The sequence below is a fragment of the Siphateles boraxobius genome, unplaced genomic scaffold (genome assembly GCF_051911475.1).
Source record: "Siphateles boraxobius isolate OS27281-9 unplaced genomic scaffold, OSU_SipBor_1 41, whole genome shotgun sequence".
NCBI classification, from domain to species: domain Eukaryota; kingdom Metazoa; phylum Chordata; class Actinopteri; order Cypriniformes; family Leuciscidae; genus Siphateles; species Siphateles boraxobius.
Genome location: NW_027509042.1, coordinates 13,520,001 through 13,526,535, shown reverse-complemented (window position 1 = coordinate 13,526,535; position 6,535 = coordinate 13,520,001).

Here is a 6,535-nt window from a genome sequence, read left to right as displayed (position 1 = left end):
TACATGTCCCACCAGAGACAGTAATATACTGGACCACTGTTACACCACAATAAGAAATGCGTATCACTCCGTCCCACGGGCAGCTTTGGGGCTCTCTGATCACTGTTTGGTTCATCTCATACCGACCTACAGGCAGAAACTGAAATCAGCTAAACCTGGAATAAGGACTGTAAAAAGATGGACTAATGAAGCAGAGCAGAATCTACAGGCCTGCTTTGATTGCACTGATTGGACTGTTTTTGAAGCTGCTACCAATGATCTGGATGAGCTCACAGATACTGTAACATCATATATAAGTTTCTGTGAGGATACATGCATTCCTACCAGGACATTCTTATCATTCACTAATGATAAACCATGGTTTACTGGAAAACTCAAACACCTTCGTCATGCCAAAGAGGATGCTTACAGAAGTGGGGATAAAATCTTGTATAACCAGGCCAGAAACAGATTGACAAAGGAGATCAGAGTTGCTAAAAGGAACTACTCTGATAAACTGAAAAAACAGTTTTCATCCAACGACCCATCATCAGTCTGGAATGGCCTGAGGAACATCACCAACTACAAGTCACCATCCCCTCGATCTGTGGACAATCAACACCTGGCTGACGATTTAAATTCATTTTACTGCCGGTTTGAAAAGCCCTCATTCACACCACACACCCGGTCTGATCTGCACTTCACACTTTCACCAGCACCTCCTGCACTCCAATTATCACTCCCCCCTCCTGCCATCCAACCTGAGCTTAAGGTCTGTGTGGAGGACGTGAGCCGAGTCTTCAAAAAACAGAAGACTAGGAAAGCCTCAGGCCCAGACGGCATCTCATCTGCTTGTTTAAAAGACTGCGCTGACCAACTGGCCCCGGTCTTCACGCAGATCTTCAACAGATCATTGGAGCAGTGTGAAGTTCCCTGCTGCTTCAAACGCTCCACTATCATTCCTGTCCCCAAAAAAAACAAAATCACTGGACTTAATGACTACAGACCTGTCGCTCTCACGTCTGTGGTCATGAAGTCGTTTGAAAGACTGGTGCTGGCCCACCTGAAGGACCTCACTGGACCCTTGCTGGATCCCTTTCAGTTTGCTTACAGAGCAAACAGGTCTGTGGATGATGCAGTCAACATGGGACTGCATTATATCCTGCAACATCTCGACAGACCAGGGACTTATGCAAGGATCCTCTTTGTGGACTTCAGTTCGGCCTTCAATACCATCATGCCTGGTCTTCTCACAGCCAAACTGACCCAGCTCTCCATACCATCCTCGATCTGTCAGTGGATCACCAGCTTCCTGACGGACCGGCAGCAGTGAGTGAGACTGGGGAAACACACATCCAAGACACTCACAATCAGCACCGGAGCCCCCCAAGGGTGCGTTCTCTCCCCACTGCTCTTCTCCCTGTACACTAATGACTGCACTTCTAAAGACCCCACTGTCAAGCTCCTGAAATTTGCAGACGACACCACTGTCATCGGTCTCATCCAAAACGGTCTGCTTACAGACTGGAGGTTGAACAGCTGGCTGCCTGGTGCAGTTATAACAACCTTGAGCTGAACACGCTCAAAACAGTGGAGATGATCGTGGACTTCAGGAGGAACAGCCCAGCACTCCCCCCACTCACCATCATGAACAGCACTGTGGAAGCAGTGGAGTCATTCAGGTTCCTGGGCACTATCATCTCTCAGGACCTGAAGTGGGACAATCACATTGACTCCACTGTGAAAAAGGCCCAGCAGAGACTGTACTTCCTTCGCCAGCTGAGGAAGTTCAACCTGCCACAGGATCTGCTGATTCAGTTCTACTCAGCCGTCATTGAGTCTGTCTTGTGCGCTTCCATCACTGTCTGGTTTGGTTCAGCTACCAAATCAGACATCAGGAGACTACAACGGACAGTCCGGACTGCGGAGAGGATCATTGGTGCCCCCCTGCCAAACCTCCAGGACCTGTACTCTTCCAGAGTGAGGAAGAGAGCAGGTAAAATCATCACAGACTCCACTCACCCTGGACACCACCTGTTTGAACTGTTACCGTCAAGACGGAGACTCAGATCACTGGCCACAAGAACATCTCGGCACAGGAACAGTTTCTTCCCACAGGCCATTTCCCTCCTGAACAGTTAACACTCCTCCCAAGGCATATGCCTGTAAGTGCAATACTCCCACATGTTTAATGCAATATCCTACAACTCAGGTGATACTTATATGTAGATTTATTTATTTATAATATTCAAAACACTGTAAATAGGTTCATAATCTGTAAATCTGAAAATGTCTATTCTGACTAAACCCAACTGTGAAAAAATTTTTCCAACTGTGATAGTTTTATTCTCATATATTTGTATTTTTATTTTTTATTCTTATAATTTGTAGTATTATGTTTCATGTTGTATTTGTATTTGTATATGTCCACTGGAAGCCTCAGTACCAAAACAAATTCCTTGTGTGTGCAAGCACACTTGGCAATAAAGCTCTTTCTGATTCTGATTCTGATTCTATTGTTTGGACTGTTCACCTCTCCCAACACATCCTGTCTTCAGTCTACTGTTTGTCAATAAAACCTGTTAACACTCGTTCTGCATTTGAGTCCTCCATCATAGACCCGTGACAGGCCCGCGATGAGGTAGCGATTTACTAGAGACTCAGGCAAGAAGAACCGCCTCTCCTCCGCGACCCGGGCGTATTGTCTCAAGGTCCGCTCACCCTGGGAAGGAAACGGAAGCTTTCCATTCCTGGAATCGGAAATCGCCTCCTGCCACCAATGTACAAGATGGTCAGGATGATCGTCAGGCATACTGTCTGCTGGGTTCTGTTCTGGTCGGTCCATTCTGTTATGTGGATGGCGGATGAACCCAGGCGCAGACAGTATGCAACCACAGAACGTTTATTGTAGACAGAAAACAGGGAAAACAAAACCCACGAGGGGGTAAAACAAGGACAACACTGACAAGGGAAGACTAAACTAGACTAACACTTGACAAATTAGACTATAAACTAATAACAGAAACAGGATCAGTAATACACTAGACAAAACTCTCAAAAGGTACTCACAGGTAAGTTAGCAATGACTCACACAACGTATGACAAAGTCAAACAATGAACCAACACAGAACAGCAAACACAAGGGGATTATAAAGGGAACACTAATGACAAAGACATGATGGCAGTATCATGACATATATATATATCATGATTCTGCCATCATGTCTTTTGATTTTTTGGTCTGGTGGCAGAGTCATGACAGACCCATGTTTTGTGTACAACCACATGGCGCCTTTTGCTTGGGCCATGTGCTTGTGTTGTCTCGTCACGTAACCCCGCCCCCTTGTTATCCTCGTCTTGTCATTATTGTCTAGTCAGTTTCTAGTCAATATATATATATATATATATATATATATATATATATAAACACATTGAATTAAACCAATTACATGTTAATAATTTTAAATAGGCTATAAACTAATATAGCTTCAAAATATAAGAACTATTAAATAAAGAGGAACAAAAAAAAACATTACAAGCAATAAACAAAGAGTGCTTTCAGTATTTAAAGTAGGCTGTCTGAACGTTTTTGCATTCACACTAAAGCACATATCTCTTTTGAAATTGTAAATGTGGTTTGTCTTGTTGGGTTAAGATATAACTGACCGTGTTTACATTAATTTCGCATCATAAAAGCATTTTGAGATGCAAGTACATTTAACCAATGAGTCGCTCACAGCTGCATGCACGAGCACTCTTCACAAAGTAAGTAAGTATTTTAAAATGAAAGCAGCGTTCTCAGTGATTTTTATATTTTTAATATATAAGCCAACTGCATTCCAAAAGACATAAATAATGCCTTTGTGGAGAATTTGTAAGGAAAATTCCGGCGGCCAAGACCGCGCACTGCATGCATCAAAGCGGCAAAATCTGTGCAATGAAGCCCACGACTGTCCTTGTAATTCGCTTAAACCCCGAACTTTATGAAAGATTATTTTTCGGAAGGTTCGAGCAGTGTCGTGTGTGTGTGTGTGTGTGTGTGTGTGTGTGTTTGTGTGTTTGTGTGTGTGTGTGTGTGTGTGTGTGTGTGTGTGTGTGTGTGTGTGTGTGTGTGTGTGTGTGTGTGTGTGTGTGTGTGTGTGTGTGTGTGTGTGTGTGTGTGTGTGTGTGTGAGTGAGTGAGAGAAATTAGAAGCAAGCAGAATACGGTTGTTTCTAAAGCACGCGCAGCGTCATCACGCATCTGTGTTTAAAAACTAAGCTCAGACTCGATTCTGAAATTCTCTTAATCGATCCAGAATTGTTGGAGAGAGAATAAATTACACAATATCACATACATTAAAAATAAACTGTTCTTTCCTGTATGCCCGACCTATGCGTAGCGTGCCAAGTTGATGCTTGATCTGCAGACTGCTTTTCTCTCGTGTGTCACGTGACCAGTGTAATCGCAGCTTTTGCGGTTACAAAATCGTGTTTCATCATATCGCGATATTATCGCAAATGCAATTAATCGTTCAGCCCTAGTTTTAATTTAAAAAAAGAATAAAAAAATTAAATCAAGGAAATTACCAAAAACCTAAAACCTGGTAAACAGTAATTTCTAATAACATAGGGCTATTTAGATAAACAATCTGGCGAGCATGTTTAGGCTAATACACCAACAGCAAATTTCTGTTTAATAAAGCGCTCAGAAATGTGTCGTTTGCATATTAAAATCTCAAAAATTAAGATTTTTGGACCCCCCCCCCATCTGAACCATCCACCCAACCCCCATCCAACCCCGTCTAAGACTAGGACCAAGTCGAGACCAAGACCGAGACCGGAGGGGAAAAAAACAGACTAAAAAAACAGACTAGTGTACGTGTTGGGAAAGTTAACTTTCTACATGAACTAGTTTAAAGTTCAGTTCACAAATTTTAAAATGAACTAGTTCGGATCAGTTCATACTTTAAAATTTTGAACTAGTTCATTTATAGTTCTTTTTTCCATAATGTTGCTGCCAGCTATTATTTTTCAAAATGATTGTCACAGCCCATATAGAACCACAGACAGCAGTTATTTTATTGGCGGGCAAAGTTTGCACAGAAATGTAAGATTTTTCCCATCCTCACCAACCGACCTTGTCATAAAACTCGTTTAAATGATCATACGACGCTTCCTTGCTGCATTTTGTTTTGATCACACATGCGGCGGTGCGACGCTGGTGGCTGGTGTTGCCAGATTGGGTGTTTTTTCCCCGCTACATATTAAGGCCTGTTTACGGTGTGTTTTAGCCGGGTTTTCGCCTGGAATGGCTCTATAGAAATCTGGCGCCCTATTGAAAGAAGTTAAACTGAGAGTGCGCCGAGCGCCGTTCACAGACACCAGAATGAACAAGTTCACAGGGCTGTAATAGCCTACAGTATGTTCAGTTCACGTTCGCCCAAAATATGAAGGAGTTTATGAACTATCGTTCAATGAACGCGTTCAGGCACAACATGCTAGTGTACTCTCTAGGCCTATTCGTTCTGGAGACCAAGAGGTCCGAGACCAAGACAAGACCAAGACCAAAGACCGTCAAGGCCGTGATAAGACCGAGACCACTGTCTTGAGACCAAGACCGGTCTCGAGACATTCATCACTACTATCTATCTATCTATCTATCTATCTATCTATCTATCTATCTATCTATCTATCTATCTATCTATCTATCTATCTATCTATCTATCTATCTATCTATTTATCTATCTATCTATCTATCTATCTATTTATCTATCTATTGAAACTTTAGATGGTACAGGCCAATACCTCAACCTGCTTGCAATCACATTATTCTCTATAGGGCACAGCTTATTGGCTCCTGCTGTCTTAGTAGCAATGAGCTCACATGCTCAATCTTCAAATACTTGGCATTTGCTGTAGCAGTGCAGGAAGTTTTCGGGTACCCTCCGCATTCCCCAGCTCCACCTATATGGATCTGCTACAGCTAATTCATGTACGCTATGTTGTACAGCAGCAGCATGTATTACTTGCTCACAGCAGCATGTTGTGTATGTATTGGCAGTAGCATGTCCCGTACTTGCTTTGCAGTAACAACAGCAGCAGCAGCGTAGCGGATCAATTCCACCAAGACCAAATATATCAATATTATCATACCAATTACAATGCCAAAGAATTCTTCATAAAATTATTCACTGTTTCAAAGCGCTCAAAACGCCACATGCTAGAGACCCCTGTTGGTCAGAATGTAGCAAAGAAAACAGCTAAATCATGCCTAAAAACACCTTTTTACAAACCAATTGCAAATGTTTTATTGAATGCATAATCAGTTAAATGGGATAGGGGGTGGTGATGGCGCAGTGGATAAGACACATGCCTTTGGTGTGAGAGACCTGGGTTCGAATCCACTGTGAGACACCAATGTGTCCCTGAGCAAGACACTTAACCCCTAGTTGCTCCAGAGGCGTGCGACCTCTGACATATAGCAATTGTAAGTCGCTTTGGATAAAAGCGACAGCTAAATGAATAAATGTAAATACCATTAAATATGAAGTACCTATATAATATGTGTTAAATTG